General features: G+C 36.5%; 2 long non-coding RNA genes across 4 annotated transcripts in view; one reads left to right on the top strand and one right to left on the bottom strand.

Annotated features, from left to right (window-relative positions):
* LOC111757380 (uncharacterized) overlaps window positions 1-817 on the top strand; it is a 153,161-nt gene extending 152,344 nt beyond the window's left edge. The window contains exon 4 of the long non-coding RNA XR_010046725.1: window positions 706-817. This is a non-coding gene — a long non-coding RNA (uncharacterized LOC111757380). The remainder of the gene's footprint in view (window positions 1-705) is intronic.
* LOC106028077 (uncharacterized) overlaps window positions 1-27,857 on the bottom strand; it is a 56,381-nt gene that overhangs the window by 4,800 nt on the left and 23,724 nt on the right. The window contains exons 3-4 of one of the 3 annotated variants that reach the window (XR_010046721.1): window positions 632-27,310; window positions 1-95 (exon numbers count right to left, since the gene is read on the bottom strand). This is a non-coding gene — a long non-coding RNA (uncharacterized LOC106028077). Of the gene's footprint in view, window positions 27,311-27,857 lie in introns of all 3 variants that reach the window. The other 2 variants (XR_010046722.1, XR_010046720.1) reach the window with 2 other exon arrangements.

Here is a 27,857-nt window from a genome sequence, read left to right on the forward strand (position 1 = left end):
CTGAAGGTTTTTGATTCCAGATGACTTCCCAAGCGTGTGGTTGGGGCCCATACTCTCCATGACTGTTTTCCCCTCTGAAAAGTTCATGTCTATCACTTTCAACACAAAAGAGAAATATTCTACGTATGTGTCTAATATTATTTCTAAGAGACATATAGTAAAAAATACAGTATGAAACAATTCTGGGAAATTGTCATAGGAAAGTTCTTCATAATGTTGAATTTATAGAAATAAATTCAGCTTTGCATGTATTTGTTATGTTTCAGGAGATATATTCTAAATGACTTGAAACTATAGAATAACAAAATTCATTAAAATAAAACATGTCATGATAACACAGTGATAAAGAGCAGAGTGTTCTGGAGATCAATTCCTGAGCCTCCGATTCTTTATCTGTAAAACAGGGATAGTATCAGGTTAAAGGGGTTATTTCAAACACAGTTACAATGTGTGTATGATGTTTAGTATAGGATCATATATTTGTTTTTAATTTATGCAAAGCAAATTACTGCATCCTTAGTGGTTTTAATCCACTTATGGCCTCACACTTCCTGTAGGTTGAGGCACAGCTTAGACATATCTCTTGCATTACAAGGGTGCAGGAAAGATGCTTCCTGGGCTGGATGCTTACCTGGAGGCATGACTGGGGAAGAAATGTCTTCCAAGCTCACTCAAGTTCTCAGCAAAACCTATTTCCTCTTGCAGTAAGAATGGAGGATCAAGCCTTCTCCTGGCTACTGGTTGAAGTCAGCTCAAAAGTCCTCACCACTTGTGCTTCCACAACAAGCTCATTTACAAGTGAACAAGGAGTCTCTAGGTGGGTCTGGTAGCAAAGCAGTCTTCCATTATCTCATACAAACACAGGAAGGACACCGCACCACTCTTACTGTAGTCGCGTGGGTTCCAAGCAGACCGCAAGGTCCTGCCCGCACCCAACAGTGAGCACCAAGAAGCAGGGATCATCGGAGTCCACTACAGTCTGTGTACCACATATACTAAGTGAATGAATAAGCGGTATGTGAGTAAAAGGATAAATACATGAATTTGGAGTTGAATGGTGTAAGCCATAGATCCCTTAAGCAACAGAAAAGAAAGGCATTAGTTCAAAATACAGGATAAACAGGTGGACAGTAAACTGCCTACTTGAAGTCATAACACAAGTGTGCACTCTTTGTGAAAATAATGTGAGGAAGAGTTATTGGGGTTGGGCTTTGGGGTTCAGGGAATAGTAGAGTAAGTTCTCAGGGGTGATGGAGAATGGAATGGAAAGAAAAATAGGGCTCTTGGTCTCACTTTGAACTGATGCTTTGCCTACAATTGGAGCAAAAGGAGAAATTAAAAAATAAAACAGTAAAATATAGTTATATAAACTTTTAAATTCTAAGCAATTAAATGTAACAATAAAAATTTTAATTTTTTTTTTTTTTTGGTACCAGGGATTGAACTCATGACCTCACACTTACCAGGCAGGCACTTATGCCACTGAAATCCCTGGCCACTAAATCCCTGGCCAAAAATTTTAAAAATTATGATAAGTGGAAAACAGTTATATCTAGTATATGAAAATGTAGTCAAACACACATATAAACACTATCAATATCCCCAATGTATAAATGGGCAAAGGACATGATTGTGTGATTCATCACAGGAAATATGAATGGAAAAATAAAATTTTAAATATAAATAGTACAGCTGCCTTAAAACAAAACATTATAAGTACCGATCCATAATTTTTACTAGCTGATTACTTTCAGATGGAAGAGTAAAATACACTGCATTAGTATTATTCATCAGACACCTGGAATAACTTGTAATTTACCCTGGGCAGTTGGATATTTGATGATAATTAACTCTCAGGTAGTTCACCACAAGAGAGAGAGCATGAGTGACTGCAGTCTGAAAATAATCAAAAAAACTTCTTTCCAGATCAAACGTTCATGTTAAGCAATGAAGCTAATGCTGGGAGGGAGCTGCTAAGAATCTTTCAAATTTACTTCTCTTCTTCTGATGGCTGAACAATAATAAAACAAATTAAGATCAGACTTAGGAAGAACAACAACAAAAAACTAGACAAATGGGTGGGGTGTCCAATGGGAGGAGAGTTTGCCCTCTCTTTTAGGCTGTGTGGAGTAGATTGGATATTCATTTTTATGCTGAAGATAACATGCTCAATGTGTTGGCCATCAGATCATATCAAGAAGTGAATTAGAGCAGGTCTTGTGCCATGGCTGAGAATGTAAAGGCCAACAATTAAATGCATAATGTAAACTTAGTGTTTGTTACCATTAATGTTACTCTTATCTTAGCAGGAATCAGGCATGCAAGGATGGGTTAGTTCCCGAATTCTAGCTGGTCTGCTTTTTAAAGCCAAGGAGGGCAGACACTCATGGGACAGCTGAAGTCAGAGTGACGGGAGGAGATCTGGCCAGGGGTGCACAGTACCTGAAGATTCCAGTGACAAACTGACAGCAAATGGTGTCCTGCGGTCCAAACAGCATGGGCAGGGCCTGTAGTTTCCAAACATATCTCAGGCTGACCAGCTACAATAGATCCAATAAGCTCTTCCAACCAGTGTCACCCATCACCCCTGCCTATTACAGGCAGGATTAGTCTGGGGCCTGCAGCAGCACTGGATAATAGCAAGGCAATACAGTAAGGGTGAGCCAAGAGGGAAACAGGAAAGAAGTCAGACTGGCAAGCAACTGATGGCAAGTGCCTTTCTCAGAGCTGTCACTGCTTACTATGCTCTGGAACGGGGGAGGAAATAGATTATGACAGAGAGGACAAGCAGAAAAACAATTACTCTTCACATTTGAGGTAATTTTGATAATTCTTGTCTGCACTTGGTGAATCTTTCGCACAATGCCTGCATCAGTGTGTCTTTCTTGGATGGTGAACTTTTAGAACACAAATCTACGTGTGATGAATCAAATGTATGTAGTTCCCTTTGAATAGTGCCTAGACAACCCTATAACAATTACAAGATTGACTTTTGGGGCTGGGGATTTAGCTCAGCGGCATAAGCGCCTGCCTTGCAAGCAGGCAGTCGCGAGTTCGATCCCCAGTACCGATAAAAAAGAAAAAGACAAAAAAAAAAAAAAAAAAAAAAAGATTGACTTTTAAGGTGAAGAAGACAGCACCAAAAACAGAATGAGGCTCATAAAGCCATTCTTTTTTATCATAATTTCAACAGAACTTAAAATGTACCTTGTTGATGAAAAAACACTATCACTTTCGATTCTTAATGTGAAGCAGATTTCTTACTCGTGTAAAAAATGTACCATTACAAGTCTGCTTCTGAAAACCTAGTAATAGGAAATCATCAAACAAGTGACCAACACTTACATGTAAACACATGAGTGCCGGGGAGAGGAAGGCGGCCATGTGCACACCTTGCGTGCGGTGCTGTGTGTGATGTTACTTCTGTGTCCCCTCACAACTGCAGCCCTTAACAAGTGTGGGTCTCCACCTAATTCTGGACTTACTCCGCTCTTGTTTGCACTTGCAACCTTCAGCTTTCTACTGATACTTCTCTGCAACATTAAATGTTCTTCCCTTTCTCTCCTTCCAGCTACTATGTTCCCCAATGTGTCTTTTCTTTTGCCCCCAGTTCTCTGAGTTCGTACGCAGTAGTAATTCTGCCAGACTCTCTTTGACCCCTGCTACCTGGCACTGTGCTAAAACTGTTGCCACCAGCATTATCCTCCTTGTAGGTAAAAACTGATTGCATGCTTTATATTCTTTGGACTCTTGGCCTCTTTGGCCTCTAAGATTCAGTTTTAGAGTTACCTGTCTAACTACTTAGAGAATATCTCACAGCTTCTTTAAAATCAAACAGGAAGTGTTGCAAGCTGAGCTCACATTCCCACCAAACCGACTCTTGTCCCATTTTCTGGATGTCAGTATGTAAAAAAGACATAAATGGGAAATGCTAAAAAAAAGGTCTCTCATTTATATATAGATTTAAACCTATTCATGGAAAAATCCATAAAAATATAAACAGATTGTGTTCTGAAATTTGCAAGTAATAAATCTTTGGTTCATTTAAAGAAAAATCAGAAGAAGAATACATATTATAGACAGCCTAGGTTTGGTATCAGAAAGATACCAAACTATTATATGTAAGCCTAAAAAAATAGTTCTTAGCCCTACATTAAAAGATTGGCAAAATAATGCAAATTTATACTTTTAGTTGAAGTAAAATTCACATACAATCCTATTTGAAAGAATACAATTCAATGTTATTCAGCACACTTACAGTATTAAGCGACTATCATCTCTCTCCAGTTTCAAATTTTTCATCACCCTGGGAGAACACCCTGTGTTCACTCCAGTGTAATCACTTTTCCCTCCTCCTCCCTGTTTTCTGGTATCCCCTACTCTGCTTCAAATTGAAATAGACCATTTAAGGCATGTAGACAATGTTTTTATTATAGTGACTCTTGATTAATCTACTTACTATTGACCCAACTCAAGTTGAGTAAGTTGTCATCTAATAATATCCTTACAGCTCTTCACTAGAGTCACTTATTTAGTTGTCTGTCCCTTCCTGCTCAGGTATTATGTGTTTTCCAGGCAGGGGCCACATTCCAGCTGTTTATTCCTGGGCCTGTAGTGCCTGGCATGTAGTGTGTTCCATATTTGTGTAATTAATTCAAATTGCCAAGAAGTTAACTTATCCAGTGACACACAGCTAGTAAGTAGTGAATCTCAGCTGAAGCCTCCATCTCTCTCATGACACATGGAGCAGAAAATGAGGTCATTTGGGAGGTGAATTTAGACACGAATCATATCAGAGTTACTATAGAAATACAGAAGAGTGCTTCCTGTGTGCTCAGCATCATTCTTAGCTCTTAACAACTATTATATTGTTTAATCCTCCTAGTGACTTTACATCATAAACATTATTTTTAGCCTAGAAACTATGGAGTTGGAAATAGAGATGCTTAAATTTAATACAAATATCATGGGAAGTAAGAGGAAAACTGGTCTAGGAGTCATTTAGTCAAATAGATTAGAAAGGACCATGACTTATCACTTTAGTAACAAGTTTTAAGAATAGTTTTAGAAAAGAGGGAGGGAGATATCTGAAATGGAGTCCTCTCTAGAGTTTGCCCTCCTACACACACACACACACACACACACACACACACACACACACTTCCCTCAGGTTGTATCTCATAAGTACTTGGTGATAATCATGAAAGATACCATTTTTTTGTGCTTCTTGGTTCTGTAGAATACAATTGTGTCTGCAGATACAACCATACTGCTATAAACTGGGACACTGTTGGAATCCCCTGAGATGTAGGACTCCACCATGCCTGTGCCTCTCTGGAGCTGCTGTGCAGGCACCAGGCCATCTGCCTTTCTGCTGGACATGGTCACTGAGTGCCTGGAGCATGGACAGCCAACACCACTCAGGGCTTTGTGAAGAGTAGAGGAGAAGGCCTCTTTCTGCCCGCTCTCTTCATCTGATGTGACTGAAGAAATATTGAAAGTGCTCCAAGGTCTTAAGAGGGTTGAGTGAACACAGATCTTCAGGTTTTTATGTGCAGTCCTCTTATGCTCTGAATGCAAAATTAAACCCAAGAAATCTGGGCAGCAGCAGATTCAAATGCGCCAGGGGTACTTGGAGTAACTATTCTCTGTCTGAGCCAAGCTTATCCTACTTTCCTCCTGCTCTCTGTCAGTCTGGAATAAATGATTCTGCGTTCTAAAAGTGGACACTTTCAGCCTAGAACTGGACCCCACCTCACTTATTCTCAAGATTCTGTGAAGTGGTAGTGAAAGGAAAGAAATTTGAGACTGTGGAGGACAGAATTCAGGATTTGGTGACAAAGACTTTTAACGCTAAATTATATTCTGAGTTTCTCTGGCAAAGTTTTGTGTTTTATTCTGAATTTGACAGGGAGTTATGCGAAAGGAAATCAAGTCTAGGGAGTGAAATTTTTAAAATCTAAATGCTTAATTTCTATCTTTACTTATTATAGGAATTATTTTAGTGGACTTTTATTAATCACAACCCTTTTAAAGCTTATTTTTTAAAAAAATTTCAGATTAAATTTATTGCTTTTTTATTTTAAAGAGGGTAAAACAAAAACAGAACAAAGCAGACCAGAAGAAAATAATGAAAGTGACACAAATTTCAAAGTAAGACAACAGGAGGTCTACAGTGGCTACCATAATGTCTCTTGTTTTCTTCTAAATAGTTATCTATATCTTCATACACAATGAATTCATACAAAACAAAACAGTATAAATTGGTCAAAACAGAATAATGAAGGCATTACAGACTTTCAAAACCAGACAATAGGAAGATCAACAATGGTTAATGTAATGTCTCTTGTTCTCTTCAAAATAGCTGTTCATACCTTCAGGTATGTTGAAATTAAATAATACAAAACAGACTAAAAACACCCTGAACAAAGAATAAAATCATTACCAGATTTCACAGTATGACGATAGGAAATCAGTGATGGATACCACAGTCTGTTTTTCTTCAAAGTAGCTGTTCATATCATCATGTACAATACAAATGAATTTTAATATATTGTTTAGGAAAAGTTCTAGGCTTGTATAAGCCTCTACATGTACATCTATCCTTTCTGCATTAGAGGGAAAAACAAAACAAAACAAATTACTGGAAAAACACAGAAACAAAAAAGACAAATAAATAACAAATAATAATAAATAGCAAGGAACCCAAAACAATGATGATATACAACTTCAAAACAAAGTCATAGGAATGAAACTAAGGTTGTTATTTTACATAATGATCTTCAAAAGAGTTCTTCAGATCACCAGACACAAACATGCAAAACTGATCCAATCTTATGATTGTTAACTATTTTGTTCCAAGAACTAATAGAATTTATAGCACAGTCATCTTAGCTATCTTGTGTGTTTATATAAATTTAATTTTTCTTTTCCCTTCCTTTTTATTTTTTCCTCCTTTTCCCTGAGATATTATTTTCCCCCTTTGAGCAGATTCTTACCCTTTCACTATATTTATTGAGGATTTTGTATCTTATGTACTCTCACCATTTCTTACATTAGGGAGACAATATGGTATTTACATACATGAGTTTGATTTATTTCATTTATGAGTATGGTTTCAAGTTGCATCCATTTACCTATAAAAATCTCAATGCAATCATTCTGTTTAGCTGAGTAGTACTCCACTGTACAAAAGTACCATATCTTTTTTATTCATTCCTCAGATGATGGACATTTATGTTGCTTCCAAGATCTGGCTGTTACAAATTGTATTACTGGAATCACTGCTTAAAATGCATTTGCTATGTGATACCTCTATTATGGTACCAACATGGGACCCTTTGGAGGATTTTGACAGAGTAAGGTAAACTGCTCTTTCAGAGACTGTACATGGGGATATAAAATAGCACAAATGGATATCTCTTCCATTACAAAGTTCTAGAGGGTGGAGTCAGGATGATTATTTTGTTTTCATCTTTACGTATCCATTCTCTCTTGTTTTCTATAACACATATATATTAGCTGTATGAGGTGTAATAAAAATATACAATACAGGTTTAAGTTTTTTAAAAAAATATTACAGTAGAAGATACACTGCTATTAATCTCCCTCAAAATACCTCCCCCAGTGCATTCATCCCATCATTCTCACCACTCTCTGGAGCAGTTCTGGAAATTTCCTCTCATGTCTTTCTGAGATATGATCAAAGATTTGATCAATGCTCTTGCCAAGTGTCATCCAACGGAAAGACAGGCTTGTTAAAGCATCACAATGTGTCCTGAGCAACCTTATTCGCCTTATCTGGCGCTATGAGATCTTTGACTCTTTCCCAAAAGCAAAATAACCATGAGAGGTAAAGTTTTGAATCAATTCAGAACATCACAACCGTGACAGTGCAGACGCTTGTGAAAGCAGACTTCCAGAACGGCTTCAAAATGGCAAGAAGGAGAGACGAGGTGGTGAGCAGTGAGTGCCAGCATGTGGCTTCTGCAGGACAAAGCATCTGGACTCTGGAGGGTCAGTGGCTCGAAGAGGGCAGGGTACACAGGAAACATGAGGGAACAGAAAGAGAAGAAAATATGATTCAGTGTTATAGAAGAGGTTGCCCCTGCCACAGAAGAGAAACTACAAGCTGAGAGGCAAAGTGAAACTAATAACTTTTCCACTCATGGAGAACTGATCAGGACCATCAGAATCTTACGCAGCTGGTGACAGTGGGAAGGATGCAAGATGCTGCTTCCCTGGTGGTCCTCCAAATTAACAGTTGGTGAGCGACCATGGTACAAGCACCAGGGGACACAATCCCATGATGCAAGAGCCATTGTGAGGAAAGGCTGGGTGTTTGAACCTCAGTCCTAGAACAGCCCCTTGGCTGCTTCACACTGTCCACGTTCTCAGTGGATGAAGGAAGGACAGCCACAGGGGCCTGCCAGCAATTGGAGAACAGATTTTTGGGGTGGGAGTTCTCACCGAAAGACAGGGACTGGTGATCACTAGCTTGGTTCCAGCAGTCAGATGCCAGTTTCAGCCTGGGTTACACAGCATTGAAGGCTCAATTGGCATTATGTTTCCAGCGGTAAAGGGAGACCAAAAACAGGGTCCTCATGAACGTTTTTTTCCCCAACTACTTCTTACAGATACCACCATAATGGATGAGCCTGTGAGTGTTGTAGTTGAACTGGTTGCATAGGAATAATCCTGACTCAGTGGACAATTCAGTACCGGTGAATTTGTCTGCTGAATCTACCATCACACCCAGAGAGAGGGACAGCAAGCAATCCTAACCCAAGAACTCAGACTGGATCAGACTCTGTAAGAATCCCTGAAACCTGGCAGCCAGGGGTCCTGAGTCTGAATTAACTTTGATTTTGCAGTGGAGGGATCAGAGGAGTAATGGGGGTGAGAGCACTCAGGCTCTCGGGCAAAGAGGCTGATCGGGAATCACATATGCAGGGTCTCTCTCATTGGAATATCTAATTTCTGTTCCCACTGAACATCATATTAGTTTAATTTTTTTATGTTTCTTGAGTTATTTAGTAACATAAGGTTGTGTTATATTCTTTTATGGGTTCTTCTGTATACTAGGTGACTACTTTTGTATATTCTTTCATTGGCTCTGACTTAACAGGATTCTAGGTTCTTTCCCTCAGCTCTTTATCTAGTTTCTTTACCTCAAACCCCTGAGACAATATTATTAACATACATCTTTATTATTTTCTCAAATATATAAACTCTACCTCCCAAGTTTTTAAATTGACCGCTCTTAACTCCTTGACAGTCACTTATCTTCATTAGTATAATCCCTCAGTCCTCCTCATCCTAAACCTTTGACTTTTCCATATCCTGACTAGCTTATTATTGTCCTCTTTATAAGTCCTGAAAAAAAATAAGTTCTGAAATCACATAGTTTTTCTCAATCACAAAGTGAACCTCTTTTCCCTCATATCACACCCTTGCCCCTGTGAAATATCCTCTGAAAACACTGAATACTAAACTTTCAACTGAACTAAAATACTTCAATAAAATCACATCAATCTTTTATTCTAATTTACCACTTGTCTCCCTTTCAAGCCTCTCCCTTAGTCCTAATACTACTCACCCAAGCACCATCCATTCTCCCCACCCCCACCTCACCTACCACACTGCAGAGCAACAGCAAATAATAAGCAGTCATAGTGTGCACAGAGAATAGACAAAACGGTGAAGAGTAATTGCAAGGGCTATCATGTAGTTGTTTAAGTTTTAATCTGTGAATAATGTTATAAATAGAAGGAATTCTTTCATCAAAATAAAGACAGAGTTGAAATCACTTAAAGTAAATAATAAAAAGAGTACATACTAGCACTGGGCATAGAAAGCTGAAAATTGTTTCATTCCCATGAACATCATTCCCATGTAACATCCTACTGAAAATCTCTACATTAGCCACAAACTCTCCTTATGTCACTAGTCTCAACCTGAAGTACCATATATTTGTATCACATTTTTGTGGTACATATATATACACAAAAATATATACAGATATAAGTAGGAGAACTCCTCCAAGGCAGAGCAAGGGGTCACAAAGAGAAAAGAAAACAAATCAGGTAACAGAAATCTATGAAATGTTATTAGAAGGGATAATTTAAGCAAATAATTTCAAAGAGGAAATGAATAACAAATGTACAGCAATTACACTTAATACATCCACAGTGAACTTCAGGGAAATAAGTAAAAAATTGGACAAGCTAACCAAAACAGTTCAAAATTTGAAGAACAAATTCAACAAGGATGTGGAATCCTTGAAAACATATCAGACAGAAATACCTGAAATAAAAAAGCATAGAATTCATACATTACAGTAATAACCAATATGAAAACAAAATATCTGATATTGAGGGCAAAATGTCTGATATTGAGGACCAAATAATAAATCATGATAAAATTCAAAGAAGCTAGAAAGAAAAGAAAAGAATATCCAGCAGCTACTAGAGGACAAGAAAACTATTGAGTTCGAGAAAACCTAGAGGCTAGCACAGATGAACTCACTAACATGCTTATAGAATTTATGAAACAAAATGTCCCAACTGCAAGAAAAGAGCTTAAAATGTAAGTGGTTCATACAGAACAGAAAACAATTACGAAATTGACAAAAGAAACACAAAAAGAAATTCACCAAGGCATATCCTTATAAAATTCACAGATACATAGCAAAAAATTCCAAAATTTCAAAGGCATCCAGAGAAAAACAAAAGATCACATATAAAGCAGTTAGAATCATAGCAGACTTCTCTGCACAAACTCTGAAGGCCAGAAGAGCTTGAAGTGAAGGACTCAAGCCCTAACCATAAATAGCTTCCCACCAAAATTAACCAGCAAAGCTATACTTCAAAATGGATGAAGATACAAGCTATTTTCATGAAAAAGATAAGGTCTGAAGATATCTGAGTATTAAACTAGATCAAGTGAAAATATTCAATAATTCTCAACAGAAACAACAAATTGGACACAGCTAAAAATACAGAGGAAACTAGTGAGGTCAGTGGATAAGCAGCAACAAAAAAACGTTAAGAAAAGCAAAACAATACACCATAATAAAGAAGGCAGTGATGGTAAATAACCAACACATCTCAGTAATATCTCTTAATGTTAACAGCTTCAATCAAAAGACAGACTGGCAAACTGGATCAAAAAACATAGTCCAACAGTTAGCTGCATCCAAGAAACTCATCTAATCCAAAAAGATATTTATAGACTAAAAACTAAAAGATAGAAAGCAACATTTCACTTCCCAGGATCCCCAAAACAAGCAGGGCTAGCAATTCTAATATCAGACATGGTAAACTTCAGTTAAAACTAATTAGAAGAGACAAAGAACATCATTACATACTAGTTAAAGGAACAAAGGACAGGAAGAGATAACATTGATAAATATATGCACTGAATACTGGGGCAACTGGCTTCATAAAACAAAAACTGCTGAAACTAAAAGACTGAGTAAACATTAACACAACCATAGTAGGGGATTTTAACATCCCACTTTCACAAAGTGACAAATCAACTAAACAAAAAACTGGTAAAGAAATTTCAGAGCTAAACCACATCCTCAAATATATAGAAGTAATGGATATGTAAAGAATATTCCACTCCTCTCCAACAGAGGAGAGTCTTTTTAGCAGCACACTGTACTTTTCCCAAAATAGATCACATAGTAGTTCACAAGGCCTACTAAAGTATATATAGATGAACTGAAATCACCCCATGTGTATTGTCAGACCACTGTGCAATGAAAATAGAAACCAATGACAGAAGAAATTTTGGAAAAGGCAAAGTTCTGTAAAATCAACAACATACTCATATTAACAACCCATGGGTCACAGAAGAAATTTTAAAATTTCTGGAAGTTAATGACAATGATGGTACAACTTGTCAAAACTTCTGGGACACTATGAAAGCAGTTCTAAGAGGAAAAGCCATCACAGTCAGCAGTCACATTTAGGAAAACACAGCAAACCAAAATTTTATAATAAATTTTAAGAAGTTATAGAAATCTATAGAAATATAAGAAATTTTACCATCTTAAGAAATAACAACAAACCAGCCCTCAACCAAAATTAAGGAAGGAAATTATAAAGATAAGAGCATAAATCAACGAAATTGAGACTAAAAAAAACTTTCAAAATCAGTGCATCAAAGACCTGATTCTTCATACCAGTAAGTAAAATAGGTAAGTCCTTAGCAAGACTCCCCAAAAGAGAAAAGACTCACATCAATGCAAATTGGAAGTGAAAAGGGTGAATCACAACAGTGTTGAAACCCAGAAGACAGTAACTATCTTGAAAAATTATATTTCAAGAAATTAGTAAATTTTGAAGAAATAGACAGATTCCTACACCCATACAAACCACCAAAAATAGCTCAAAAAAAACATGAATATGTTTAACAACTCATTAACAATCAATGACATTAACTCAGTTATTAAAAAATCTACTTTGAATTTACTATTGTCTTGTTTTGAAGTCCTGTATTGCATTTGTTATTTTGTTTTTATTGGTTCTATTCTGTTCTCTTATTTTGTATTTCTAAAGGTATCTGCAGCTATTTTGAAAATGGAAGGAGGCATTATGGTGTCCATTGTTGATTTCCTATTATTTTGCAGTCCTGCGTCACTTATATGGTTTGTTTTGATTGGCTTTATTCTGTTTTATTTTGCTTGGTTTTATTCTGTTTAAAATATAAATAAATAGGGCTGGGGATTCAGCTCAGTGGCACAAACACCTGCTTGACAAACGCAAAGTCATGAGTTCAATCCCTAGTACCAAATAAATAAATAAATAGAATCTACTGACTAAGAGAAATCCAGGACCTGATGATTCATTGCAAAATTAAGGGTGTTAGATTGTAACTATAAACTATATTGTAAATATAGTTCACAGCTCTTCAAAGAAATTGAAAGGGATGAAGTGCTCCCAAATTTATCTGTGGAAGCCAGGATTACCCTGGTTCTAAAACTATATAAATACTCCACTGAAAAAGAGATTTGTAGGTTAATCTTTTTACTGAACATAGATGCAAAAATTCTCAAAAACATTAGCAAATAGAATGCAGCACATTATCAAAAAAATGATACATCATGATCAAGTAAGTTTTATACCAGGGGTGCAAGGATGGTTCAACATATATAAGTCAATAAATGTAATGCATCACTTAAACAGGAACAAGGTGAGAACCACATGATCATCTCAATAGATACTGAAAAGGCTTTCAACAAAATCCAACATCCATATAAAGATCCTTTAAAAAACCATGTATTTATGATACATTATTCTAAGTGGTGAAAAACTAAAAACATTCCTTCCTAAATTCAGGAACAAGATAATAAGGCTCACTATGATCTCTTCTACCCAACAAGGTACTTGAAATATTAGCCAGAGCAATTACACCAGAAAAAGAAATGAAAAGGCTATTTAGAGGGAAGGTAGAATTAAAATTATTATTTGTCGTATGATACTCTACACAGAAGATTCAAAGAACTCTACCAAAAAAAAACCTTTAGAATTAATAACCAACTTCACCAAATAAGTAACAATGTACAAGATTGACACACAAAAATCACTAGCATTTGTGTACATCAACAATGAATGGAATGAAAAGTAAGTTATTAATACAACAGGATTCACATTTGCTTCAATAAAAATGAGATATATAGGAATTAACCTAACCAAGGAAGTGAAAGGCCTCTATGAAGAAAAATACAGTACTCTGAAGAAGGAGATTGAAGAGGACATCAGAAAATAGAATGATATCCCTTCCTCCTGGATAGGCAGAACAAACATTATCAAAATGGTCATGCTTCTAAAACTGTTACACAGATTCAGTGTAGTCCCAGTCAAAATATCAACAGCATACTTTACAGACTTAGAGAAAACAATCCTAAAATTCATATGAAACCACGAGACTCAAAATAGTAAAAGTAGTTTTGAACAATAAGAGCAAAGCAGATGGCATAGCAACACCAGACTTCAATGTATACTACAAAGCAATAGCAATAAAAATGGCATGATACTGGAACAGAAATAAGTAAATGGATTATGGAACAGACCTGAGGGTACAGCAACCTCCTTAAATACATTCAACTATTTAATCTTTGATAAACAGTCCAAAGGCACATTTGGAGGAAAGGTAGCCATATTCAACAGGTAGCATTGGCACAACTGGTTATCTGTTTATAGAACAATGAAACTAGACCCTTATCTCTCACCATATACTAAATTAAAATCAAAATGAAACAAAGATATTTTCAGGAAGATGGCAGAATGGTGAGCAACAGAAAAACAACTCCAATATTTGGAATCCAGATGCTGGAATACAGCAACATGAGGAAGAGAAAGAGGAAAGAAGTGTCTCCGTAGGGTCCTGCAAGGATCTAGACTGAGAATTAGAGCCCAGAGAGAGAGAGTAAAAAGAGGTACCATAACACAGAGGAGGGTGGTGGCAAGTGTCACTTTCAACCTGAGCTCCAGTTTGTGGCATAGGAGAGACAGCTCTAGTCTGCAGAGGCATAGTGACTACTGATAACTCCAGAGGCCCCCCCAGAGAAAGACACCAGTGGAACAGATGAGTGGATGCTATGGACTTCAGTAGCTGGTGGGTTATTTGTATTCAGATGCTTCTCCCAGAAGAGGACAGTTGGCAGGTAGCCATTTTGGGAAGGAGCCAGCAGAAGTCAGAACTCAGAGCATCTGCGGGTTGGCTCCATCTAGTGGCTCTAAATTCCAGAGTGAGGTGTAACCAAGTTATAGCCAGCATAGGGCAGGGACTGGAGTTAAAACTGAGGAGTAACTTGGACCCCTGCAGGGATCCTAGCCTGACAATCAGAAACCAGAAAAAGCTTGAACTTCAGCGGAAGTGAAAGCTAGGCATGCTAGGCTTATCCACCACTGCCATAATTCTACCCCTGGCTTGCTGGGAGCAATCAACCTGGATCTGGGCTCTGTCTGCCCCTTCTGTCTACCAGTGACAGCAGAAACATGCCCTGAAGCAAATACTTTTTTCTGCTTTTCTTCTTTTTTTTTTTTTTTTGCTATTTTATTTAATTTTTAAAATCTTTACATTTTTAATTTTTCTATTTTTTCACCTTTTCTTGATTAGTTTTAATACGAGTGAGAACATTTGTTTCTAGTGTTTTATATGTTTAGTTCTGTTCTCGTTTCCATTTTTTCATTCTTTCTTTCCTTATTCTTCACAAGTTCTCAAAGCTTGCCTAATCTTCCTTTGTCCCTCAGCTATGCTTCTAACCCCTTTTGCTTTTTCTATTTCTCTACTTTCCCCTACCTCTTTTAAATTTTCTCCCCTGAAGATAAGATTACATATTGTGGGGATACTTACTGTACATACTTTCTGGTTTGTTTTAGATTTGGTTGTATAACTAAAAGTCTGTTCATAAGATTAAGGTAGCAAATTAATAATAAGCACAATTTATCATTTTCTAGTGTGTGTTTGATCCTATGTTATTACTGACCACACTATTTTAACTGATGTGACATAATGGTTCTAATCAGTTGTTCTTTCTTGTATGCTAAGACTGAGGTTTTCTGTGGTTCATAAACAATAACACAGGCTAGGCTGGTGCCAAAGAACTAAATAGGGGCGAGGCTAACCAGGCAACAATTTTCCTTTCCCAATAAAGTGAAGAAGCCGGGCCTCAACAGGTTTAAAACACAAAAGCCAGATACACTTGGAAGACATCCCTGAGAAGTAGTTATTTTCTGAGAGTCTCTATACCAGCAATAAAGATACCTATTATAAACAACTTGCAAGTATCAACCTAAGAATTAAACTTTTAAAAAGTAGAAAATAAGACACAGAAGCAAAATAAAACTCTATACTTTCAGCTGATCAAATACAAACACAGAGAGTGATGAGGTGGGGCAGTTTGAAAGCTACTCACCTGTATTCTCTAAGTAACAAAACAGATGAGTAAGGCTCTAGAAAAAAATAAATCTTAAACAATTTCTCAGAGAGCTACAGAAATGATGACCACAGTAAAAGGCATGATTACGGACTCTAGATATGCTAAAGAGGAAAAAAATAGAAATCTTATGAAAATAATAGAAATCGTAATGCCCAACACAGGAAGAAAAATGAGATCCATGAAACAGATCAATCGGATATCCAGAAGATTAAAAATTCTATTGAAAGTATATACAGCAGAATTAATATGAGGACAAAATATCGGATCTAGAAGACAGGATTATCAATATCAATAATGAAAAGAAAGACTTCTTTAAAATAGCGAAGGACCATGGAAAATCAATAAAACAGCTGATAATGATACAAAGAATTACCTAAGACTGATCAGAGTTAGTGGAAAAAGCATGAGCTACAGCATGTGACATAAAAAGACTGTTCACAGAAAGAATGGCTGAAATTTTCCAGGAATGGGCAAAGAATTTGATATACACATAAGTGAGGTACGTTGAATGCTAATTAGCCATGGTAAAAAAAAAATCTACCCCACAGCATGTTGTACACAGGATTCCAGAAATTCAGTACAAAGCAGAGTATTAACAAGTTTTAACAGAAAAGAAACTAACCACTTATAAAGGAAAATCCATGACAATCATGGCAGACTTCTCAACACAAACCATCCAGTCAAGAAGTACTTGGAGTAAAGTATTTCAAACCCTAAAAGCAAACAATCTCCAATCCAGACTGATATACCTTGAAAACTATCTTTCAAAGTTGATAGAGATATAAGATTCTTCCATAACAAAGAACACTTGAATAAACTCATGAACACCGAATCAGTAATCCAAAATGTTCTAAAGATTATTCCAGAAAGAGATAACAAGGATTATAACTCTGTGAAGCCCAACAGAATGAATCCACCAGGCAAGGCAAGCAATTAAGCAAAGGGGAAATAAGAGCAATAACAACAGGTAAATAGCACGACAAGGATAAGTCAATACATAGCAGTTGTAACCATCAGTATAAGTGGTCTCAATTCACCAACTGAAGGAAGCAGGTTGGCAGAATGCAGTAAAAAACAAGATCCAACAATATGCTGCATACAAGTACACATGTGAACCAAACAGAAATCAGTAGACTGAAAGTCAAAGAATGGAAAACGTACTCCACGTGACAGAAATCTGGAAAAAAAGGTGGAGTAGCTATTCTTTTTGCAGACAAAGTGCATTTCAAGCTAGAAGTGATCAAGAGTGACAAAGAATGTCACTACACCCTTGTAAGAGAACAACCCAAGAGGAAAAGGTAAAAATCATAAATATATATGCAGCAAATACCGGTGCACCCAACTTTATAAAATATTAATGGTCATGAAAAATTAAAAAATCAATAATAGAATTGTAATGGGGGAACTCAATATCCCACTGTCATAAATAGAGAGATAAACACACAAAAATCAACAAAGAAATATCAGAATTTACCAAAATTTTGAGCAACTGAACCTAACAGATGTCTACAAGGTATTCCACTATACAACATCAGAATACACATTCTTTTCAACTGCATATGTGATGCTTTCCAAAATAAACCATATGCTAGCTTGTAGAACATGCTTAAGTAAATGCAAAGGAATTGAAATTATCTCATGCATGTTATCTGACAGTTGCAGTGAAAATGGAAATCAACAGCAAAAGAAATCACAAAGTTATATACACACTTGAAAATTCAGTAACACCTTCCCAAACAACTAGTAGGTCACAAATCAAATAAAAGAAGAAATCATACAGCTTCTACAACTAAATGATAATGCTGATGCAACATACAGGAACTTACGGGACACAGAGAAAACTGCCTTTTAAGGGAAATTTATAGTGGTAAATTCCTACATTAAAAAAAGAATGAGCTCAAGATAATAATCTAATTTTGAACCCAAGCTGCTAGAAGAAAAAAAGCAAGTCAAGGCCAAAGCTCATATGAGGGAGGGAATTATAAAGATCAGAGCAGAAATTAATGCAATGGAGATTAAAAATAATTCAAAAAATCAATGAATTGAAGTATTTGTCCTTTGACAGATTAAATACAGTTGACAAACCATTAGCCAAACTTGTCAAAAAAGGGCAGAAAAGACTCAAATCCATGCAATTAAGGAATAAAAAGGGTGAAAATACCACAAGTTCTGCAGAAATCTGGAAGATTATTAATACTACTTCAAGAAAATACAGAAATAGGCAGATTCCTAGATACAGATGAATTACTCAAGCTGAATCAGGAAGATATAAAGATTCTTAAAACCCAATGTCACCCAAAAAATGAAGATGTAATTAAAAATCTACCAACAAAGAAAACCTAAGCTCCTGATGGATTTGCTGATAAATTCTACAAGACATTTAGAAAAGGTCTAATTCTACTACTCCCCAAACTCTTTACTGAAATTGAAGTGGAAGCAATACTCCAAAACTCATTCCTGGAATAAAGTATTGTGCTGATCCCAAAACTAGAGAAAGATTGATCCAAAAAATAAAGCTACACACAAATCTCCCTAAATAACATAGACTCAAAAATTTTCTATTAGATACTGGCAAATAGAATTTAGCAAACCATCAAGGAAATTATATACTATGAGCAAATAAGATTCATCCCAGTGATGCAGGGATGATTTGATATGTGCAAATCAATAAACATAATACACCCTATTAACAGAGCCAAAGACAAAAACCATATGAGCACCTCAGTAAATGCAGGAAAATTATTTGATAAACTCCAACATATATTCATGCTTTTTAAAAAATAAGAAAATTGGAATATATGGTCTTTATTTCAATCTGATAAAAACTATTTATGACAAATCAACATCTAACATTGTACTAAATGGTCAAAAATTGAAAGCTTTCACTGTAAAATCAAGAACAAGAAAAGGGCACACACCATCACCACCCTTATTCAATATAATTCTTGGAACATTAATGAGAGCAATTAGACAAGAAAAGGAAATAAAAGAAATGTGGGTAGGAAAGAAAGAAGTTATCATTATTTGTAAATTACATGATACTCTACATATAAAATCCTAAAAATTCCAGGAAAAGACTCCTAGACTTAATAACCAAATTTAGTAGCATAGGTGGATACAAAGTTAACCCTCAAACATCAATAGCACTTCTGTACACAAATAACAAATCCACTGAGAGAAAAATTAGGGAAACAACATATTTCACAATAGCATCCAAAAAAATAAAATGTTTTTAATAACCTAATGTAGGAGATCAACCCAATGAAGGAAATAAAATATCTTTATTTTGGAAACAACAGTACTCTGAAAAAGGAGATCAAAGAGAATATCAGAATATAAGAAGATATCCCTTATTCTTGTATAGGATGAACGAATATAGAAAATTGGCCATACTTCCAAAATTGTTAGACAGGTTTAATGAAATCCCAATCAAAATGTCAATATCATACCTCACAGAATTAAAGAAAACAATCTTAAAATTCATTTGGAATCAGAAGACACCTAGGATCACAAAAGTGATGCTGAGCAACAAAGGCAAGGCAGAGGAATCACAATCCCTGGATTGAAATTATACTACAAAGCTACAGTGATAAAACAGTATGGTACTGGAAAAAATAGACCCAAAGGTCAATGGAACAGAATAGAAGATGCAGAAACAACTTCAAACAGCTTCTCAGCCAGCTTATCTTCAACAAAGGGGCCAAATACATTCACTGGAAGAAAGATAGACTCTTTAATTGTTACTGGAAAAACTATCTTCCCACATGCCAAAGGCTAAAACCAGACCCATATCTCTTGCATGCACTAAAGTAAAATCAAACTGGATCAAAGAAAAAAATGAGAAAAGAAGGATAAAATGGAAACAAAGTTATGCAAATAATGAGAGGAAGAGAGGTCATAGGAAGGGGAGGGGAATGAGGGGAAAAAGCAAAATTAAGGTATAGCATGTGCAGGTCCAGATTCCCTTTGGTGAATGTGATTATTAAGTAAATCTAAATTACACAAATAAACTTAATAATAAAAATGGATCAAAGATCTAAATATTAAAACAGAAATGCTAAATTCTTATGGAAGAGAGAAGAGGTAGAACTCTTAAAGACAGGTGCAGGCAAAGACTTCATGAACAAAACTCCAATCACACAGAAAGCATCACAAAGAATCAACAACTGGGATCTCATTTTATCAAAAAGCTTTTGCACAGCAAAAGAAATTACCAACAGAGTGAATAGAGAGCATACAGAGTGGGGAAAATTTTTGCCAAGTGTTCTTCAGAGGAAGGACTCATATCTAGAAAAAAGAACTTAAAAACATCAGATTCCCTCAATTTAAAAAGCTAATCCAAAAATAGGCATCTGAGATGAAGACACTTCTCACTTGAAGAAGTAGAAATGGCAAATAAATATATGAAAAAATGTTCATCATCATTGGTCATTCAAGAGATGCAAATTGTAACACTAATATTCTATCTCACTCCACAATGACTGGTCTCAAGACATCAACCAATAACAAATACTGGTGGGGATGCGGGGAAAAAGGAACACTTCTCCACTGTTGGTGGGAGTGTAGACTGGTGCAACCATTGTGGAAATACCTCAAAAAATTAAAACTAGACATTCCATTTGACCCAGATATATCCTTTGTTGATATCTTCCCAAAAGAATTAAAAGCATCACCACACAGCCGTATATGCACACTCATGTTTGTAGCAGCACAGTTGATAGTAGCTAAAACTTGAAAAGAGCCTAAATGTTCATCAACCAATGAATGGATAAAGGTGTGATGTTTTTATGCAATGGAGTACTATTCAGCCATGAAGAAGGATAGATGAGACATTTCTAGGTAAATGGGTGCAACTTGAGAACATACTTTTTATGTACTATATCAGGCACACTTGTTCAAATATCACATAGTTTCTCTAGGTGAGAAACCAAAATTGTAAATAAAGATTAAATATATAATAGAAATTGTAAAATAGAAAGAAAATATTCAAATGGGAAGGGAAATAGAGCTGGGAAGGAGAAATGGGAAGGAAAGGAAAAGGGAAAAAAGAGTATAGAAGAAAAATGAAAACATGTTTTGTAAATGAAAGGAAGAAGGATTGAAGGGACAGAAGAGGAAGGGGAAATAAGAATCATAATATATCATGTATGGTATGAATTTTATATAATGAATGTTGGTATGTGCATATAAATGTTCTAATAAAATTAATTTTTTAAAAATTGATCAAGTATATAAAATTGAAACAGAAATATTAAACCTACTGTAAGATAAAATAGGTAAAATCGTTGAAGATATCAGTGTAGAAAAGGGTTTTCTAAATAGAACATCATCTGCATAAGAAATAACAGAAAGAATCAACAAAGGGATTATATCAGACTAAAAAGCTTCAGCAAAAGAATCAGTCAGTAAAGTGAACAGACAACTTACCGAATGGGAAAATTTTTTTCCAGCTACTCCTCAGACAGGGAACTAGTATATAGAATATACAAAGAACTCAAAAAACGTAAAGCACCTCAAATTAAGACCCAGTTAGGAAATGGGCAATAGAAATTAACAGGCACTTCATGGAGGAAGAAATTTCAACATCTCTGGCTATTACAGAAATGGAAATGAAAATAGTGCTATGATCCATCTTACTCCAGAAAGAATGGCAACCATTATGAAATCAAACAATAGCAATGCTTGCATGGCTGTGGTGACAAAGGAGCCCTTCTGCATTGTTAACGGGAATACAAACTAGTACAACCACTATAGAAATCAGTGTGGAGATCTCTCAAAAAATTGGAATTAGAAATTCCATACGATCCAGTTATTCTTTGGCTAGATATACCTTCCCTAAAGAACTAAGTCATCATACTACAGTGGTACATGTTTATAGCAATATTTATAGCAACATAATTAAGTCCTAAAAGCAGCCTGTATGTCCATCAACAGATAATTGCCTAAAGAAAATGTGGCATTTATATATAGTGCCATACTACTCAGCTATAAAGAATGACGCATTTGAGACATTTGTGGAAAATTGATGGCACCTGGAAAACATGTGGAGTGAAATAAACAGACACATGAGCTTAAATATCATACAGTATCTCTTGAGTGAGGCAAAGTACAAAGAAGATAAAAAAAAAAAGATGGATAGAAAAGGAACAAGGGAGCAGATACCTAGCAACTGGAACTGGTGCAAGGGTACAGGGGTGGGGAGTAAAGAAGAGGGGAGGGGTGAGTGAGAGGAATAAAGACCTAACAGCTCCAATTATGTAAACGTTAGATGCCATAACATGAGCTAAGACAAATAATAGATAGAAGAAAGGGGATGGAGAACTGGAGGAGGATGAAGAGGATTTTTTTTAAAAGAAGCTTAATATGCACATGTAACCACTCCCCAAGATGATTCTAAACCACCTGAATTTCAAACATGTACTAATAAAATTAAAAGGCCAAAAAAAAAAAAAAAAAAAGTCAAGAATGTTCCAAACAAGGGTGAATATTTTTAGGATTAATGGCAGTGCAACTTTTACTATAATAATTTTTAAAATTTTTAACTACTCACCATCTTTTTCAATCACACCTTGTACAGTGAAAAAAAAAAAAAAAAAGTAAAATCTGCACGGCACAGTAGCGTATGCCTGTGATCCCAGTTACTTAGCAGGCTGCGGACCACCAAGTTTGAGCCCAGCCTGAGCAAATAAACAAGACCCTGTCAGAAAGAAAGAGGAGAGAGAGAGAGAGAGAGAGAGAGAGAGAGAGAGAGAGAGAGAGAGAGACAGAGAGACAGACAAAGAAAAGGACTGGAAATATAACTTGGTGGAGGAGCGTTTGCCTTGCATGTACAAGGCCCTGGGTTCAAAGCTCAGCACTGGAAAAATAAACAAAGCAAAACTGCACAAGGATAAATACTCTTTGGCTAGAGCTGGCACCCAGCAACCCTTGTGCCTGCCTTCACCAGAGCTGGTCTGGGAGCTTCTGTGCCCTTCTCCAGTCATATAGGACCCAAGTGCTAAAAAAGAACCAGAGGATATCCAGCCCAACCTCTTTCTTTGTTCTTTTTTATTAGTGAGCAAATAGATACACAAAAGATCACATCAAAACCTTTTCTATGCATGAAAACTCCAAACTGTTATGCAAATAATAATAGTGATAAATGTGTTTAGAAGACTCTGCTAATACTCCTGGGCATTCAGTATTGCTCCAAAAATAAAATAAAAATAAAAAATAAAAATATTTCTGTGTCCCTCACTGCTATCCATTTTCCAGTGTCATCCTAAATAAATAAATATTCTACTCCAAACATTTCATTTTTAAGCACAAGATCTTTTAGAATCTGCTTCCTAAAATATACGAAATAGGGTTTATTTCCAGTACCTTTTTTTCTTTTCTCAAACTATATGAAGCAGTAATCTTATGCATATAGTTATATAGTTCATATGAATCTAGTAGGTAAGAAAGATTTAAAAGTCCTAATGAAAATATATCATTAATAAGTGATGTAATGTTTATGTCTCAATTGTGATCATCATTATCAACATCACTGCAAATGTCTCGGTTGTGCTTAAAATTACACATTATTTCTACACATAGTATCTTCCTTGACAGTCACTTTTCTGTGCCATTTTGTAGAAAAGGAGACTGAGGGTCATGAAGGCTAAACAATTTGCCTAGGACCTCACACACAAAGCCAAGGTTTGAACTGTTCATTGTTTATTTCATTGTAGTATCGTTCCAATTTTTTAGTTACTGGTCTTTGGACGTGGTGACATTTGGTGTGACTTAGAAAATCCAAGTTTAATTTGAAACTAAACTATTGAGTAGGTACCTTTTCCAAAGCTTCAACAGACCAAGCTGGGAAAAGCGGGGGTGGCAAACTTGGCTAGGGCACCTTCCAATCTCATTTTCCACTGTGTGCCTTTTTAAAGCTAAGCACTGAACCTTCAGAATAAGCATTTGAAAAATCAAAATTGGAATTCAAATTCTAGGAGACAGAAAGAGGAATACAGGTCTTAGAATTTTCTGTGTTACAATTAGTAACCTGGCAGCCAACTTCTCTCCAATCACTAATGTTTAGCAATTCTTTGAAAATATGAACATCTTCGGTTGGGAGAAAACAAGCCTAAGTAAAAGGGGGCAAGACTAGATGTTACTCCATTTCTGTTACTATAACAAAATACCCAAGACTGGCAACTTTACAAATAAAAGGGGTTTATTTAGCTCACAGTTCAAGGGCATGACACTGGTGTCCTATCAGCTGATGCTGGATAGGTCCACAATGGTTGGAGCACTTTTGGGAAGAAGAGATCATATCCTGGCAAAAGAAGCCACAGCAATTTAGGGGTTCAGAGCTGGGCTTCTCTTATAATAACTCCCTGGCTAGATCAAACTTTGGGTCCATGAGAGAACTACCTTAATGCTATGCAATGACCTAATGAACTCCAACTGCCTTGCAAGGTCCCACCCCCTCAACTTTACCACTGAGGAGCAGGCCTCCACCACATGAGCCCTGGGAGAACAAACCACATTCATCCCAAAGCCAGAAGGATCCAATAGGAGACTCAGAACACAGAACTAGATGCAAATTCAGGATTCAGGATTTCAAACCTATAAGGTGTTGTGTTTCAGACATGAAGCACATAAGCAGAAGGACAAATATCTGCATGGTTAAAAGATGTGAAGTTCTGCCACTGAGGACAGGGAAAGGAGGTGAGTGGGTATGCTTCAGCACCCCTGGAGTACGGTGGTTAGATTTAGAAAAACTAAAAGTACAGTTGAATATACGTGCACACATCTGTAATCCCAGCATTCAGTGAGGCTGAGGCAGGAAGATCACAAGTTTGAACCTAACCTGTACTTAATGTATTAGTGAGACCCTGTTTCAAAATTTAAGAAAAATAGGAAAAGAGCTTGGGATGTAGCTTAGTGATAACACCATGAGTTTAATCCCCAGTACTACAATAAACTAAATAAGTAAGGTACTCAATGACATTTGAATTGCTAATGAACAACTATTTTGTAATACAGTATGGTGCACGTGCTATTTGCACATATTAATACTAAAGACATATATTGTTTATCTGAATTTAGATTTAACTTGGTACCCTGTATTTTTTCTGGCCCCTATCTGCCCTGGAGGCTAATCTGCAGGGAATCCTGAGCTAGGTTTGGGGTAAGGGTACTTGTTTGGGAACTTGAGTGACAAGCCAAGAACTAGCACTGAGCTAATATAAGCAAGTTTGAATTAAGTTGTGTACATGCATCTTTTTCATGTGTTTCATCATCTGCTCGGGCCTTTGTCTTTGATTGAAAGTCTCTATAAACTATGCCTGAATTCCACGGAGTTAATCACAAACCTCCTGAAGTATTTTCATATTGTGTGTAATAAATGCCCATATACTTAGTATTTAAAGTAAGAACTACTCACCACAATATTTAGTTAAAATTACAAAGGGAGTACAAATTAAGCCATCATTTTGTTAAGGTGTATATTGTAAGTCTTATTTAATTTCCCTGTGTTCCCATACGCCTGTTTGTATAACTGTTGTGTCAAGACTTTTCGATGATAAAATATTTCAATTAGCTGCTAAAAGAAATACACTTAAGGAGTTACAACTGATGTACATTTGGACTAAATACTATAATCAGAGTTGTTTCTCACCTGAGTCCCTCTTGCTGATGTTGTGTGACAAGTGGTCCTGATTGCTGGCAATAACTCACTTTACGGGTTCACATTTGGGTGGTAATCTCATAAAAATAAAATAATGATTCGCTCGTGCTTCCAAAACGAAATTGGCACTAGATGTGGGCTAGATAAGTTGTACGGTCACTTTGTCACATCTGAAAGTTTATTTCAAAGTCCATTTTTTTTCAGATGCTTTCTACAGAACAGATTTGAGAGGACTTCAGTGACACTTGTGGATGGTGGCAGATGGACGGTTTTTAAAAATTGGGAGTCACACACTCATGTTCACCGGCCTCCATGTTCCCAGCTTCTGGAGGGGCCAGGGCTTCTCCCCTGGGCAGGGCCTCCTGAACATAAATGACAGGAGGAGCGGCCAGCAGCTCAATCAGAGGCTGAGGGGATTCCGTGCAGAGATATCCAGGGAAGTGAAGCAACCCTCATCTCTCAGCTGCCTTTTCTGTCTTTGCGTGACTTGTGCAATGATTATCACTCTTCAACAACCTCCTAATTCTGTCCTCTATAATCAGGAAATCATCAACTTTTCCTCATAACTTAGTTATCCTCTACTACTTTCTTGCAAAATGTCCTAATGTAAGTTCACAGAAGTGACCAGAGAATTCCCAAGATCTAACTCTATTCCGATACCTTTCCTCACGTCACCTAAAGTTCTGCAAAATTTATGGAGCACATTCTTGTTAAAGAAAAGCAGGGGCTGGGGATTTGGCTCAGCAGCATAGTACCTGCTTGGCAAACACAAGATCTTGATTTAATTTCCACCGCCCTAAAAAAAAAAGAGACAAGTAGCCTTTTTTTTTTTTTAATGGCAAGGCAGCTAAAGCCTGCTATTTATAACCAGAAAAAGATCTTTGTTTAAACTTTAAAGTAAAATGTCGCATTGTTCATGTTCATAACCACAGCAGACCATCTCAAGATGTGGACAAATCATGCCTTTACTACCAAGTCACTGTGGAAAATCTGAGGTGGCCACTCTGTCTTGCCAATAGAAATCTTGAAAAACAAAATAAACTTTTAAAAATCACATCCATAAAAAAAAATCACACCCATGTCTTTTTTTCAATACCAGAGTTTGTACTGAACCTCAGTCTTTTTATTTGTTAATTTTGAGACAAGGTCTCACTAAATTGCCCCAGCTGGACTTGTGATCTTCCTGCTTCAGCCTCCTGAATGCTGATATTACAGGCATGCACCACCACTCCTGGCTTATTCCCATGCCTTACATATGTCCTCTTTACAATGAATTCCACTTCTTAGAACTTTGTAGTGCTTTTCCTTAGCTCTGCTCAAAACCATTTCCATGATGTAGTGGGTCAATAGATATGGTGTCAAAAATCTAATGGTCCCAAAGATTTCTTTCGTCTATCCAGATCTCCTTTTCCAGCCTTAGGCAATTTTCTTTATCTTAAATAAATGTAGTCAAATAAATGTAGGTGCTCTTATGAGCACCTCAGAGAACGCAAAGTTTGGGAAGGAAGACTTTTCTTTTAAAATTTAAACCAGGCACACTTATAATCCCAGCTACCTGGGAGGCTGAAGCAGGAAGATCACAAGTTTAAGGTCAGTATGTGCAATTTATGAGATATTGTCTCAAAGTAAAAAGGAATGAGGGTGAAGCTCAGTAGTAGAGTACTTGCCAACCGTGTGGGAAGCCCAGGGCTCAACTCTCAGTGCTGCAAAAACACAAAAACAAAAACAAAAAAATGCCAGAAATTAAAATTATGTAGGACGCTTTAAAATAATCATTCACATGGCTCAAAAAGTAAAATGACATAGAAATATATATGTGCATATATATAGGTGTATATTATATTTTATATCCTCTTTTCGTTTGTCTCCCCCAATCTCTGATGCCCCCATAGGTTAGTGCTTTCGTTGGTTTCTTTTGCTGTCATCTGGTATCTTTATGTATAGTCACATATCACTTAGCAACAGGGACACATTCTGAGAAAAGTGTCATTGGGTGATTTGTCATTGTGGGAACAACATCAGAGTATGCTTACATAGACTTCAATGGCACATAAGCCAAAGACTCAACATGGCCTCTTGATGCAATCAAGAGATGCATGGATGAGGTGCGTGAGGCTGCTGGTGCCAGAAGGCACAGTGTCTTACAGCAAACCCTGTATAACACATAAGAGAACATGCTAGAATAATTATAATAAGAGCATAGTAGAGTAAATACACGAGCATAGAAGTCATTTATCACTGTTATGGATT

This window comes from Cavia porcellus, unplaced genomic scaffold (assembly GCF_034190915.1).
Source record: "Cavia porcellus strain 051 isolate PalLab524CR breed Dunkin Hartley unplaced genomic scaffold, mCavPor4.1 scaffold_1, whole genome shotgun sequence".
NCBI lineage: Eukaryota > Metazoa > Chordata > Mammalia > Rodentia > Caviidae > Cavia > Cavia porcellus.